We start from the raw sequence: 15,956 nt of genomic DNA on the forward strand, positions 1-15,956 counted from the left end.
TCCATATTCCTGGCCAACTGCAGTCTGACCCTCACTTCACAGGCTGCCCATGGATAGTGTAGGCTCACTATCATTCTAGCTGATGTGGAGAAGGCAGAACCAACTAGATAAGCAGTGCACTAGAATAATTTTAACAGAAAAGAGAAAACTATTATATTACAATTCAATCTTGACCACATAAGCTTCATGAAGAACGTAAGAAATAGGAGCAGAAGTAGGCCTCATGGCCCCTCGAGCCTGCTCCACCATGCAATAAGATCAAGGCTGATACTGAACTCCACTTCCCCGCCTGATCCCCATAGCCCTCGATTCCCTTAGAGTTGAAAAATCTATCGATCTCAGCCTTGACTATATTCAGTGACTGAGCAAAGATTTACAACCCTCTGAAGAAATTGCTCCTCATTGCAGTCCTAAATCGCCAACCCCTTATCCTGGGACTATGCCCCCTAGATCTAGACAGGGAAACAGGCTCTCAGCATCTACCTTGCCAAGTCCTCTCAGAATCTTGTATGTTTCAATTAGATCATCTCTCATTCTTTTAAATTCCAGAGAGTATAAGCCCATTCTACTCAATCTCTCCTCATTAGGATAACCCTCTCATCCAGGAATCAATCTAGTGAACCTTTGTTGCACCCCCTCTAAGGCACGTATATCCTTCCTTAGGTAAGGAGACCAAAACTGTACACAGTACTCCAGGTGTGGTCACACCAAAGCCCTGTACAATTGCACCAAGATTTCCTAACTTTTGTACTCCAACCCCCTTGCAATAGAGGCCAACATTGCTTGCTGTACCTGCATGTTAACTTTTTGTGTTTTGTGTATAAGGACATCCAAATCCCTCTGAACACCAACATTTAAAAAATATTCTGTTTTTCTATACTTCCTACCAGTGAATAACCTCACATTTCGCCACATTATACTCCATCTGCCACCTACTTAACCTGGCTATATCCCTTTGCAGACTGTGTCCTCTGCACAGCTTACTTTCCCACCTAGCTTTGTATCGTCAGCAAACATGGATACATCACACTTCGCCCCTTCATTCAAGTCATTATTATAGATTGCAAATAGCGGAGGCCCCAGCACTGAGCCTTGCGGCACCCCACTAGTAACAGCCTGCCAACCTGAAAATGACCCATTTATTCTTACTCTCTGATTTCTGCCAGTTAACCAATCCTCTATCCATATTACCCCCAACCCCATGAGCTCTTACCTTGGGTAACAACCCTTCGTGTGGCATCTTATTGAATGTCTTTTGAAAATACAAATATACTACATCCACTGGTTCCCCTTTATCTACCCTGCTAGTTACAGCCTCAAAAAAAAACTAGATTTCCCTTTCATAAAACCATGTTTACTCTGCCTAATCTTATGATTTTCTAAGTGCTCCGTTACCACTTCCTCAATAATGGGTTCCAGCATTTTCCCCAACAACTGGTGTCAGGCTAACATCTCTGCCATTTCCTTATTCCCAATTATAATTTCTCCTGTCTCAGCTTCTAAGTGTCCAATGCTTACTTTTGCTACTTTCTTCCTTTTTACATACTTGTTGAAGCCCTTACAATCTGTTTTTATATTTCTTGCTAGTTTACTCTCTCCCTCCATCATTTTTTTGGTCATCCTTTGCTGGTTTTTAAAACTCTCCCAATCCTCAGGCTTGCTTCTCTTCTTGACAACATTATAAGCCTCTTCTTTTAATCTAATACTATCCTTAAAATTCTTAGTCAGCCACGGATGGCTCACTTTTTCCGTGGAGATTTTATTTCTCAATAGAATGTATATTGATTGAGAATTATGAAGTTTTTCTTTAAATGTTGGCCATTGCTTATTTATCATCATACCTTTTAATCTAATTTCCCAATCTACCTTAGTCAACTTGCCCCTCATATCTATAATTGGCAACTCACCCCTCATACCTATGTATTGGCTTTATTCAACTTTAATACACTAATTGCGGACTTAAGTACGTCACTCTCAAACTCAATGTGAAATGCTAATATTATGATCGCTCTTCCCCAGAAGATCCCTTACTATGGAGATTACTAATTAATCTTGTCTCATTACACAAGACAAGATCTAAAATAGCCTCTTCCTTGGTTGGTTCTACGAAGTATTGTTCTAGGAAACGGTCTTGAATGCATTCCATAATCTTGTCCTCCAAACTACATTTGCCAATTTGATTTGTCCAGCCTATATGAAGATTGAAGTCCCCCACGATTATTGCATTACTTTTGTTACAAGCTCCTCTTATTTCTTGATTAATAAGTACTCTTTCCCAACAGTATAAGCTACTGTTAGGGGGCCTATAAACTACACCCACCAGTGTTTCTGCCCCTTGTTATTTCTTATCTCCACCCATACTGGTTCTACTTCCTGCTTTTCCAAGTCAAGATTCTTCTTCGCTACTGTCTTTATGTCATCCTTTATTATCAGGGCTTTCACCCCTTTTCCATGCTGCCTGTTTTTTTAGAAACATCAAGTGCCGTGGAATATTTAGTTCCCAACCTTGGTCACCAGGCAACCACGTCTCTGTAATGGCTATTAAATCAAACCCATTTGTCTCTATTTGTGCCATTAATTTGTCGATCTTGTTACGAATGTTTTGTGCATTCAAATCGCCTTTAATTTTAACTTTTTACCACTTTTCCCTGATTTGACCTTATTCACTGATGCACTATTACTGTTAAACTCTCTGGGGGAGAAATGGGCCTCCTTTGCGCCTCCAGAGGGCGATAACCGCTTACCGACCGGGTGCGGCAAAATTACCGATGCCCACTAACTCCCTTGGCGGTTTAGCACTGATGCTAAAACTTAGCGCCTCGATCTCCTGTGCCCCGGAGATAGTGATGTCATCTGGTGCGCAGCACCCCGTTATCGCCCCAGATGTCAAATTCGCTTCCGCCCCCTGCAGCATTGCTGGGCATCAACAACGGCAGCTGCAGGAGGTGTTGTCACCTCGGCTGGCCGCTTGGGGAGCGCTAATCAGGTACGCCAAAATTTAATAATGTCCCCAGTATGCAGTGTTTTGAATTTTTTTCCAGCCCGCGATTGATCAGCCCTGCGCTCAGCGCTTAGAGTCATACAGCACAGAAAGAGGCCCTTCGGCCCATCGTGTCCCCGCCGGCCATCAAGCCCTGTCTATTCTAATCCCATTTTCCAGCACTTGATCCGTAGCCTTGTATGCTATGGCTTTTCAAGTGCTCATCTAAATGCTTCTTGAATGTTGTGAGGGTTCCTGCCTCTATCACTCTTTCAGGCAGTGAGTTCCAGATTCCAACCGCCCTCTGGGTGAAAAGTTTTTCCTCAAATCCCCTCTAAACATCCTGCCCCTTACCTTGAAACTATGCCCCCTGGTTATTGACCCCTCTACTAAGGGGAAAAGTTTCTTTCTATCTACCCTATCTATGCCCCTCATAATTTTGCACACCTCAATCAGGTCCCCCCTCAGCCTTCTCTGCTCTAAGGAAAACAACCCCAGCCTGTCCGGTCTCTCTTCATAGCTGAAGCGCTCCAGCCCAGGTAACATCCTGGTGAATCTCCTCTGCACCCTCTCCAATGCAGTTACACCCTTTCTATAGTGTGGCGACCAGAACTGCACACAGTATTCCAGCTGAGGCCTAACTAGCGTTTTGTACAGCTCCATCATAACCTCCCTGCTCTTATATTCTATGCCTCGGCTAATGAAGGCAAGTATCCCATAAACCTTTTTAACCACCTTATCTACTTGTCCTGTTGCCTTCAGGGATCTATGTACATGCACACCAAGGTCCCACTTATCCTCTGTCCTTCCTAGGATCCTACCATTCATTGTGTATTCCCTTGCCTTGTTAGTCCTCCCAAAATGCATCACCTCACACTTTTCAGGGTTAAATTCCATTTACTACTGTTCTGCCCATCCAACCATCCTGTCTATATCGTCCTGTAGCCTGAGGCTTCCCACCTCGCTATTTACCACTCCACCAATTTTCAGCTCATCTGCGAACATACTGATCATATCTCCTACATTCATATCTAAATCATTAATGTACACTACAAACAGCAAAGGACCCAGCACTGATCCCTGCAGTACACCACTGGACACAGGCTTCCAGTCACAAAAACAACCTTCGACCATCACCCTCTGCCTCCTGCCACTATGCCAATTTTGGATCCAATGTGCCAAATTGCCCTGGATCCCATGGGCTCTTACCTTCTTGACCAGTCTCCCATGCGGGACTTTCTCAAAAGCCTTACTGAAGTCCATGTAGACTACATCAACTGCACTACCCTCATCCACACACCTAGTCAGCCACTCGAAAAATTCAAATTGGTTAGATATGATCTCCCCCTGACAAAGCTATGCTGACTATCCTTGATTAATCCTTGCCTCTCCAAGTGGAGACTAATTCTGTCCCTCAGAATTTTTTTCAATGATTTACCTACCACTGATGTCAGGTTCACGGGCCTGTAATTCCCTGGTTTATCCCTACTACCCTTCTTGAATGATGGTACAGGAAACTTTTTTTTAATCCGGCACGGACGGGGCCGACGTGGTGCCGGTTCATCAAAAATTCCGGATAACCGAAAGCTATAATAAAAGATACGGAGCCGAGAGCTCCGTATAAAGCAACAAACCCTGTTGCTAACAGGTTCAGAACAATGGCCACAAGTTGCAAGCGTCTCTGTAGCTTAGCAACAGCTGCAGCCACACGCTTGCACAGCAACAGATGGAGGAAGGCAAGTAATAAAAGTTACCCGAACCTACTCCTGAATTTTGCCGGTTAACCGAGATTTCCGGTTATTTAGGTGCCGGTAAATCGAAAGTTTCCTGTACTACGTTAGCTGTTCTCCAGTCCTCTGGCACCTCCCCTGTGGCCAGAGAGGTTCTGAAAATTTGTGTCAGAGCCCCTGCAATCTCCTCCCTTGTCTCACACAGCAGCCTGGGATACATCTAGTCAGGGCCTGGGGATTTATCCACTTTTAAGCTCATTAAAACCCCTAGTTCCTCCTCCCTCAATACTAATTTGTTCAAGTATATCACAATCCCCCTGCCTGATTTCTATGCCTACATCGTCCTTCTCCATAGGGAGCAGATTCAAAATATTCATTTAAAACCTCACCTACATCTTCCGGCTCAACACACAGATTGCCACTTTGGTCCCTAATGGGCCCTACTCTTTCCCTGGTTATCCTCGTGCCCTTAATATACCCTGGGATTTTCCTTTATTTTGCCCGCCAGTGTTTTTTCCATGCCCCCTCTTCGCTCTCCTAATTTCTTTTTTAAGTTCCCCTCTCCACTTTCTATACTCCTCTAGGGCTTCCACTGTTTTTAGTCCTTTGTATCTGCCAAAAGCCTCCCTTTTTTTCCGAATCCATTCTTGTATATCCCTTGACATCCAGGGTTCCCTGGGCTTGTTGGTCCCACCCTTGACCTTTATGGGAACATGTTGGCGTTGTACTCTCTCTCTTTCCTTTCTGAAAGACTCCCACTGCTCTGATGTGGATTTTCCTACAAGTAGCTGATCCCAGTCCACATTGGCCAGATCCTGCCTTTTCATATTAAAATCGGCCTTCCCCCAATTTAGAACCTTTATTTCCGGTCCATCTTTGTCCTTTTCCATGACTACCTTAAATCTCACCAAAATGCTCTCCTACTGACACTTCTACCACTTGCCCGGCTACATTCCCTAGAATTAGGTCCAGTACCGCCTCCTCTCTTGTAGGACTTTCCACATGCTGGCTCAAAAAGCTCTCCTGGATGCACTTTAAGAATTCTGCACCCTCTAAGCCTTTCACACACTGACTATCCCAGTTAATATTGGGGAAGTTGAAATCGCCTACTATTATTACCCTATTATTTCTACACTTCTCTGAGATTTGCCTACATATCTTTTCCTCTATCTCCCTTGGACTGTTTGGGGGCCTATAGTACACACCCAGCAAAGTGCTTGCCCCCTTTTTGTTTTTAAGTTCTACCCACATGGCCTCATTAAAAGGAACCTGCTAAGATATCATCCCTCCTTACAGCAGTAATTGACTCCGTGATTAATACTGCGACACCCCCTCCTCTTTTACACCCCCCTCTGTCTCGCCTGAAGATTCCATACCCTGGAATATTGAGCTGCCAGTCCTGCCCCTCCCTCAACCATGTCTCTGTGATAGCAACAATATCATACTCCCCATGTATTCACCAACCCTTTCAATTCATCTGCCTTACTCGCAAGGCTCCTTGCATTAAAATAAATGCCATTCAGCCTTGCCATGCTCCCTTGTGCCATTACATATCTGCTCTGCCTTCCAGGCTGACTTGTTTTTTCCTCTATATGTGGCTGTGCATCACCCCCTACTATAGCGCCACTCCGTATCCCATCCCCCTGCCAAGTTAATTTAAACACCCCCCCCCCCCCCCCCCCCCCCCAACAGTACTAGCAAACCTCCCCGCAAGGATGTTGGTTCCGTTCCGGTTCAGGTGCAACCCGTTCGACTTGTACAGGTCCCACCTTCCCCAGAAGCAGGCCCAGTGATCCAGGAAACTGAAGCACTCCCTCCTGCACCAACTCTTTAGCCATGTACTCATCTGCTCTATCCTCCTATTCCTATACTCACTAGCACGTGGCACCGGGAGTAATCCAGAGATTACAACCTTTGAGGCCCTGCTTTTTAATCTGCTACCTAGCTCGCTAAATTCTTGATGCAGGACCTCATCCCTCCTTCTACCCATGTTGTTGATACCAATGTGAACAACGACCTCTGACTGTTCGCCCTCCCCCTTCAGAATGCCCTGCAGCCGTTCAGTGACATCCTTGACCCTGGCACCAGGGAGGCAACATACCATCCTGGAGTCACGTCTGCGGCCACAGAAACGTCTATCTGTTCCCCTTACGATAGAATCCCCTATCACTATTGCTCTCCCACTCATTTTTCTCCTCTCCTGTGCAGCTGAGCCACTCGTAGTGCCACGGACTTGGCTCTTGCTGCATTCCCCTGGGAAACTATCTCCCCCAGCAGTATCCAAAATGGAAAATCTGTTGGAGAGGGAGATGGAGCCAGGGGACTCCTGCACTACCTTCCTAGTTCTTTTACTCTGTCTGGCGGTCACCCAGTTTCTGTCTGCCTGTGCACTCTTTGCCTGCGGTGTGATCACCTCATTAAACATGCTATCCACGAAGATCTCAGCTTCGCGGATGCTCCACAGTGACTCCAGCCGCAGCTCCAGCTCCGAAACGCGGATTTTGAGTAGCTGCAGCTGGAGACACTTCCTGCACAGGTGTTCGCCCTGGACACCGAAAGTGTCCCTGACTTCCCACATAGCACAGGAGGAGCACTCCACAGTGCCGAGCTGCTCTGCCATGTCCTACCCTTAATTTACTCCCTTTAAATTAAAGAATATTAAATACACTAGTGACCTCACTTCCCTTTAAACACTACTTACTCTAAACTAGAGACCTTACTTTCACTTTAATGACTGGACTGTAGAAATACTCACCATGTCCTACTTACCAATCGGCTCCTTCCTTGGTTGTGACGTCACTTTAGCGGTTTTGCAGTTGTTGTTGTATGACTGCTCCCGCTCTCGGACTTTTTTCTTGGTGTAAAGAACCAGTTCCTACAGGGTGAAAAGTTAGGAAAAACAAAGGCGAAGCAAGGGAGCTCCTCCTTCCACTCCTCACCTAACTCCCTGACTCACCCAACTCGCAGCACTCTGTTTAAACCACACTCAGTGCAAAATCACACTGCAAAGCCTGTTTTTATAGGCCCTGAAACAAAGGAGACTTGCTGAGCCCAGCTACAGGAGAACCAGTTTAATCTAACTTCCCTAATTAACTGACTTCAGCTGCTCTGAATAGTAGGCCTTGTATATCCCTTTATAACCTTGCTTAAAGCTGGGAAATTTAGATTTTAAACAGTAAATGTGAAACAAACAAAAGTTTGATTTTAGCCAACAGTTAAGACTCCCTGACTCACCCAACTCACAGCACTCTGTTTAAACCACTTGGGGCTGCTATGCGCGTATCACAGGTGCCGTCGACGATCATTCCCAGCCTTAGCCTTCAATGACCGCAGTATTGGCCCTTCCCTTTAAGGGAGGGAAGGAGCCTGTAAAACCAGCAGCGCTGAACGGAACATTGTGCAGCGCTCTGCCGCTACTGCCCCTCTCGCTCCCTTTAGCGCTCCAAGGGAAGTGGTAACACTTGATTTAGCGCTCCACTTAGTTCTTGGAGCGCTAAACCGGACTTTCCCATCGGAATCAATTGTGTAGCGTCCAGCAATACTTTGCGCTCCCACAAAAGTTATTGCCCCAATCGGGGCGTTATGCAATTTCTAGCCCTCTGCCCCTTCCTGTCACACTCTACTTATCATTATCCAAATTGCTACACTGCTCTATGGCTTTGACTTTACTCTTTAGATTTATAAATTTTCTCTCAACTGAACACCCCACAAGAGGCACCCCCTTTTTAGTTTAAAGCCTGAGCTATTTGATTCACCAGGACACTGGTCCCAACCTCCTTTCCCCAGTACTGGTGCCAGTGCCCCTGAATTGAAACCGCCATCTCCCACACCACTCAGCCACACATTCAACACTCTGATCTGTTTGACCCGATGCCAATTTGCACATGGCTCAAGTAGTAATCCAGAGATTATTACCTTTAAGGTTCTGCTTATTGATTTGGACCCTATCTCCTCAAACTCCCTCATCAGAACCGAATTCCTAGTTCTACCTAGGTTGTTGGTTCCTATGTGGACCACGACAGCTGGATTCTCCCCCTCCCACTCCAAGTTCTTCTTCAGCCACGAGGAGATGTCCTTAGCCCTGGCACCAGGCAGGCAACACAATCTTTGCAACTCCAGGTTGTGGCTGCAGAGAACAGTATCTATCCCCCTGACTATACTGTCCCCTACCACTACCACATTCCTTTTCACTCCCGCCCCCCCACCCACCCCACTTGAATGGCCTCCTGTACCACAGTGCCATGGTAAATTTGCTCATCCACCTTGCAGACTATGCCCTCATCCACACAGGCTGCAAGAACCGCGTACTTGTTGGATAATGGCAAAGGCCAATGCTCCACCATCATTGCACCTGGGGTCTCTTTAACTGCCTGCTATGACCACTAACCAGACCTGTACCACTTCCTAACCTAAGGGGCATGACTACCTGGATCATAGTGTCCAGGTAACTCTCCACCTCCCTGATGCTTGGCAATGTCCGCACCGCAGAATCGAGCTCAATAATGAGCTGAAGTTTCTCAAGATGCAGACACTTGCTGCAGATATGGTTGTTCGGATCGCAATGCTGTCCACAAACTCCCACTTGCTGCAGTTGAGGCACACCTCCTGCACTGCCATCCCAATCTAACCTTGTTTTATTTATTGAATTAAAGTTTATGGGCTAGATTTTCAGTTGCTTGCGCCAGCAGTTAGCGCCTTAAGAGAAGTGATTTTCGGGCGCTATGCGTGTAGCGCCTGGGCGCAGCGCAGTTTGCGCCCCGCCCCAAATTAAGTTGCCCGTTAGCGCCGGCGCAAAGTTTAGCGGCCGCCCGGATGCGCGCGCAGAAAATGACGTCACATCCTCGTGCAACGCCCTTTGGCCGCCCCGAATCCAAACTTCAGTCGGACCGCCCCATTGTGCGGCTGGCGTCCAGAGCGTTTGTAAAATGGAACGCAACACACCCTGGGGAGCGCAAATTAAAGGGCACTCCTATAAAAGGCACTCTGCATGTGTTGTGTGGAAGTATCCAGTGTGTTGTTGTGAACGGTGTATTTATGTCCTCCTCCTCCTCCTCCTCCTCCTCCTGTTTTCCCCCCCAGACTCTGCCTTTGAAAAAAACACATGCACCCTTCCCCTTTAAGAGCTCACTGGCACCAGAGTGTCTGCCGTGCGCTGCGCCCGAGCTCGGGTGTTGCGCTCTGCACCGCCGGCTTAGCGCCTAAAGATAGTAGTGGAACGCCTCTTTTAGCGCTCCACCAACCTCTTAGGGCGAAGCCACTGAATTTCCGGCAACGGGGCGCTACTTTGGGGCGGGCGCTAACTTCGGGCGGGCGCTAAGGTTAGCGCCCCAAAACTGTCTATACTGAAAATCTAGGCCTATGTATTAATCAATTTAGCTTATAGTTTTAACTAATTACTTGATCTAGTTTAAGTTACAGGCAGATTAAATTAGATATTTACTCTTACACAAACCACTACAAGTATTTGATGCAAAAAGCACCTCCTTCCCCCTCTGCACCAAATTCCCACTCTCACCAAATTCCCAACTCTTACGCTGTTTACGATGCACTCCATTTATGACCACCTTGCACAACTTTTATACACCTTTGAGCCACACCCAAGTTACAAGTTCTCTCAGCTTCCTGCTCACAGTAATTAGCCCCTATTCAGGCAATCACTTACAGCATCCTATATTACAATATATTATAATATAAATATATAAAAAAGGATAGTTCTGTCTGTCTGGGCATCACTCAAAAGTTATAGAGCGTACCTACACATATGTTATATCAAAAGAAAGCTTATGATTAGGGGAGTCTACTAGGCGTCTTTATTTTTTGGTCAGACAAAAATTGTTCGGACAGTAGACAAAAAACGTTCAAAAAACGGGAAAAAATCCACTCATTAGCGTTGAGTGACGTGATGGTTGACCAATCCTACAGTTCAGTGACCTGATGGTTGACCAATCGGTGCGTCACGGGGGACATTTCATGGCGTTTGTGGGCGGGGCCTAATCCTTCAAACTGCCGTTACTGAGGTGAGTGGCGGCCATTACAGACCGGCCGGGCCTGAAGCTTAAAAAATTTCTCTCTCTCTCTCTCCTTTCCCCCCCCCTCCTCTCTCTCTCTCTCTCTCCTCTTCCCTCTCTCCCTCTCTCTCTCTCTCCTTCCCCCTCTCTCTCTTGCCGTGAGTGCGGGACCGGGAAAACTGGGGCTTTCACACGAGCCGTCCCCGACCAATATCAGACACGGGAGTCCGGAGCGAAAGGCGTTCCACTGCCGCCCGGCCAACCGGGTCCAAAGGCCCGCCGCGTTAACCATGAGGAACCCCGGGCTCGCTTCGGGGCGATGGGCACCCGGACTCCCGGCGTCGGATATGCTCCGTTCTGGTACCGTGGTGAATCGGAGAGGGAGGGGCAGGGAGAGGGAGGGGCAGGGAGAGGGAGGGGCAGGGAGAGGGAGGGGCAGGGAGAGGGGGTGAGGGAACTTCCCGCTGACCTCACAAAATGGCGGCCGCCCTTCTTCACCCGCAGTCTCTCTCTCTCCCCCCCAGTCTCTCTCTCTCTCTCCCCCCCCCCAGTCTATCTCTCTCCCCCCGTTGCTCTCTCGCTCCCCCCCAGCACTCTCTTCTCCCCCCAGTCTCTCTCTCGATCCCTGGGCCTCTCTCCCCCCCAGTCTCTCTCTCCTTCCCACACAGACAGACAAACTCATTTATATATATAATAAAAATGATTCTGTTTTCATAACATGCCCATATAATAAGAAAGCATTAGTCTTGTAACTCACTGCTGCCCAATCTCCTATACACTTAATACTAAATCATCTAATTTTCATGTCATATTGTCAAGCATTGAAAAATCTCAAGGAAGAGATCAAGTTAGTGGCATGTTTACATGCCATAAAGAATTTTGATATGAAAAAATTACAGTAATATAAATGTAATATAACAGTAATCCCAAACCAGTTTCCTAAATTGCATGCCACAGACATCCTGCACTGAATAAGAGTTAGGGGCTGGAGTTTCAGAGATATAGACGCAGATATTAACAGGGAAGTGCAAGGGAGCCAGGTAGCGGGCACAGAACCAGTAAGTGGAGGGGGGGGGGGGACATGGATATATTACAGCAGCCAGGAATGGGGTCGGGTAGCTTGATCCAGATATTTTAACACCCCGACCCTCTCCTGCCCATCAGGGGCTGAGAGGTTAAAAATCAATAGAGATTACCCACACCAAGCATTGTGTGCAGAAACTGCTAGTGACACTATTGTGGTCACTAAATACATCCATTATTAATTAGCAAGTCAAATTTCAATTTAGGGCATAAAGTCAATGTTCTTCATATTTTTAAAGAAATTTCTTTCACACTAATTTTCAATAATCAAATTATTTTATAGGTATACAATCACTTCCATCCATGAAGAGAAAGGATGGTTCAAAAGAAAAATGGTGGATATTTGTATTGAACAAATTGACCAATCTGCCAAGAGCACAATCATTGGGATAATTCTGGGAATGCACACGTATCTTACCAAAATGATAAGGAACATTTCTACAATCCAAGACACACAATTTAAATCAAGTTTAGTGGTGGAAACTCCAAACTAATTGGCTGTCTTTCATTCTGCCAGCGCAATTCACACTTCATCCAGAGCCATCCTTTGTTTCTTAACCTATCCCATTAACATCTCCTCTTGCCTTGAATATCTCTTAACCTCTCCTGCCTTCTATCCTATCACAGACTTTATTTTTTGTTCTTTCATCCCTTCCCCCTTTTCCCAGCTCCTACACTTCCTTAAAAATCTGTTCCATTTCCTGCTTCTTTCCAGTTCTGATGAAGTCATCGACCTGAAACGTTAACTCTGTTTCTCTCTTCACAGATGCTGCCTGACCTGCTGAGTATCTCCAGCATTTTCTGTTTTAATTAACTTTAATGTGGTTTTTAGTTTTTAAACTGTAGAAACATAGGCATAGAAACATAGAAGATAGGAGCAGGAGTCGGCCATTTGGCCCCTCGAGCCTGCTCCGCCATTCAATGAGATCATGGCTGATCATCCAAATTCAGTACCCTGTCCCTGCTTTCTCCCCATATCACTTGATCCCTTTAGCTGTAAGAAATATATCTAACGCCTTCTTGAATATATTTAATGAATTGGCCTCAACTGCCTTCTGTGGTAGAGAATTCCACAGGTTCACCACTCTCTGGGTGAAGAAATTCCTCCTCATCTCGTCCTAAATGGCTTACCCCTTATCCTTAAACTGTGATCCCTGGCTCTGGACTCCCCCGCCATCGGGAACATCCTTCCTGCATCTAGTCTGTCTAGTCCTGTTAGAATTTTATAAGTTTCAATGAGATCCCCTCTCATTCTTCTAAACTCCAGCGCGTATAAGCCAAATCGACCCAATCTCTCCTCATACGTCATTCCTGCCATCCCAGGTATCAGTCTGGTGAATCTTCGCTGCACTCCCTCCATGGCAAGAACATCCTTCTTCATATAAGGCGACCAAAACTGCACACAATACTCAAGGTGTGGTCTCACCAAGGCCCTGTACAACTTGTTCCTGTACTCGAACCCTCGCGCTACGAAGGCCAACATACCATTTGCCTTCTTAACCGCCTGCTGCAGCTGCATGCTTATCTTCAGCGACTGGTGCACAAGGACACCCAGGTCTCGTTGCACTTCCCCTTTTCCCAATCTATTGCCGTTCAGATAATAATCTGCCTTCCTGTTTTTGCCACCAAAGTGGATAACCTCACATTTATCCACGTTATATTGCATCTGCCAAATCACCCAACCTGTCCAAATCATACTGGAGTTTCTCGGCATCCTCTTCACAGCACACACGCCCACCCAGCTTTGTGTCATCTGCAAACTTGGAGATATTACATCTAGTTCCCTCATCTAGATCATTAATATATATTGTGAATAGCTGGGGTCCTAGGACCGATCCCTGCAGTACCCCACTAATCACTGCCTGCCACTCGGAAAAAGACCCGTTTATTCCAACTCTTTGCTTCCTGTCTGCCAACCAGTTCTCTATCCAAGTCAGCACCTTGCCCCCAATCCCATGTGCCTTAACTTTACATGCTAATCTCTTATGCGGGACCTTATCGAAAGCCTTCTGAAAGTCCAAATACACCACATCCACTGGTTCTCCCTTATCTATTCTACCAGTTACATCCTGAGATTACTACCTTTGAGGTCCTATTTTTTAAATTTACCTCCTAATTCCCTATATTCAGCTTTTAGGACCTAATCCCGGTTTTTACCTATATCGTTGGTACCTATATGCACCACGACAACTGGCTGTTCACCCTCACCTTCCAACATGCTCTGCAGCCGCTCAGAGACATCCTTGACCCTTGCACCAGGGAGGCTACACACCATCCTGGAGTCTCGTTTGCGGCCGCAGAATCCCCTATTACTATAGCTGTCCCACTCTTTTTCCTCCCGTCCTGTGCAGCAGAACCACCCACGGTGCCAGGAAGTTGGCTGCTGCTGTCTTCCCCCCGATAAGCTATCTCCCTCAACAATATCCAAAGCGGTATATCTGTTTGAGAGGGGTTTGCCACAGGGGACCACTGCACTACCTGCCTGCGCCTACTACTCTGCCTAGCGGTCACCCATTCCCTTCCTGCCTGTGCAGCCTTTACTTGCGGTGTGACCAACTCATTAAACTTGCTATCCACGACGTCCTCAACATCGCGAATGCTCCAGTATGTATCCATTCGCAGCTCCAGCGCCACAATGCGGTCTGCCAGTAGCTGCAGCTGGATACACTTCCCGCACACATGTTCGTCAGGCAACAATGTAATTCCAGTTTGCCCCCAAAATCTCTAAAGTTAACAACTCATTTTAAAATGCTTTGAAACGTCGGTTGTCAGGAAACTTCACTGGTAATATAGGACTAAAACTAAATCAAGAACTGCAGAAAACCAGGATTAACCAGCTGCTGCAGCAGGTGTATGCCGCACACGTGTAAACATTAGGCGGTGTGCTGTTTTCCAAAGGATCATCTTCAGCTGGATAACGGGGGTGGGCGGGCATGGCATCCCTGTTATATTCACTATTAAAAGCAAGTCGCGTCCAGTTCCAGCATCCCATCACCGACACACGATCGGCGCATGGAAATAGTCGCTTGGCTTATCACTCCACCAAAAACAACCGAGAAGTAAAAAGTTTCACTTGCAACTCATTCTACATCAACAAAAAAATACTCGAAGCGGATTTACTGTAACCTGCGTTTCAGAACCCAAAACACTCCGTAAATTAGAACGGGCCTTCGGTGGGCCCGAAGCCGGACAATCGGCTTGTCGTACAACCAACCTCAACCCGCACGATCCTCGATTCAAAGACTGCGATCAGCGGCACACAGCGCGAGGCCGACATTTCATAACGAACTGCACATTGTGACATCACTTCCGCGATTTAAACCAGCGCCAACCAACCCTGATTCGCGCGAGTGGAGGAACGGACAAATGTTCCAGAGAGAGACACAGGGAGGATCCAGATCAAAGATCAGAGAGAGAATTAGATCATAGATCAGAGACAGAGAGAATCAGATCATAGACCAGAGAGAGAGAGAGAGAATTAGATCATAGACCAGAGAGAGAGAGAATCAGATCATAGACCAGAGAGAGAGAGAGAGAATCAGATCATAGATCAGAGAGAGAGAGAGAGAGAATCAGATCATAGATCAGAGAGAGAGAATCAGATTATAGATCAGAGAGAGAGAGAGAATCAGATCATAGACCAGAGAGAGAGAATCAGATCATAGACCAGAGAGAGAGAGAGAGAGAGAGAATCAGATCATAGACCAGAGAGAGAGAGAGAATTAGATCATAGACCAGAGAGAGAGAGAATCAGATCATAGATCAGAGAGAGCGAGAGAATCAGATCATAGACCAGAGAGAGAGAGAGAAAATCAGATCATAGACCAGAGAGAGAGAGAGAATCAGATCATAGATCAGAGAGAGCGAGAGAATCAGATCATAGACCAGAGAGAGAGAGAATCAGATCATAGATCAGAGAGAGCGAGAGAATCAGATCATAGACCAGAGAGAGAGAGAGAATCAGATCATAGACCAGAGAGAGAGAGAGAATCAGATCATAGACCAGAGAGAGAGAATCAGATCATGGACCAGAGAGAGAGAATCAGATCATGGACCAGAGAGAGAGAGAGAATCAGATCATGGACCAGAGAGAGAGAGAGAATCAGATCATAGACCAGAGAGAGAGAATCAGATCATAGACCAGAGAGAGAATCA

The 15,956-nt window shown here is 46.4% G+C and overlaps 1 protein-coding gene across 4 annotated transcripts in view; it reads right to left on the reverse strand.

Annotated features, from left to right (window-relative positions):
* The window catches only part of cep295 (centrosomal protein 295), a 168,204-nt gene extending 152,928 nt beyond the window's left edge, over nt 1–15,276 (reverse strand). For 2 of the 4 annotated variants that reach the window (XM_085998786.1, XM_085998785.1), the window contains exon 1: nt 15,016–15,261. The gene's annotated coding sequence lies outside the window, so the exon portion shown is untranslated. Of the gene's footprint in view, nt 1–15,015 lie in introns of all 4 variants that reach the window. The other 2 variants (XR_015079724.1, XM_085998787.1) reach the window with 2 other exon arrangements.
* Between the last annotated feature and the right edge of the window lie 680 nt (nt 15,277–15,956).

Source organism: Somniosus microcephalus, chromosome 10 (genome assembly GCF_052327205.1).
Source record: "Somniosus microcephalus isolate GS21.2 chromosome 10, FLI_Smic_1.0, whole genome shotgun sequence".
Taxonomy (NCBI): Eukaryota; Metazoa; Chordata; class Chondrichthyes; order Squaliformes; family Somniosidae; genus Somniosus; species Somniosus microcephalus.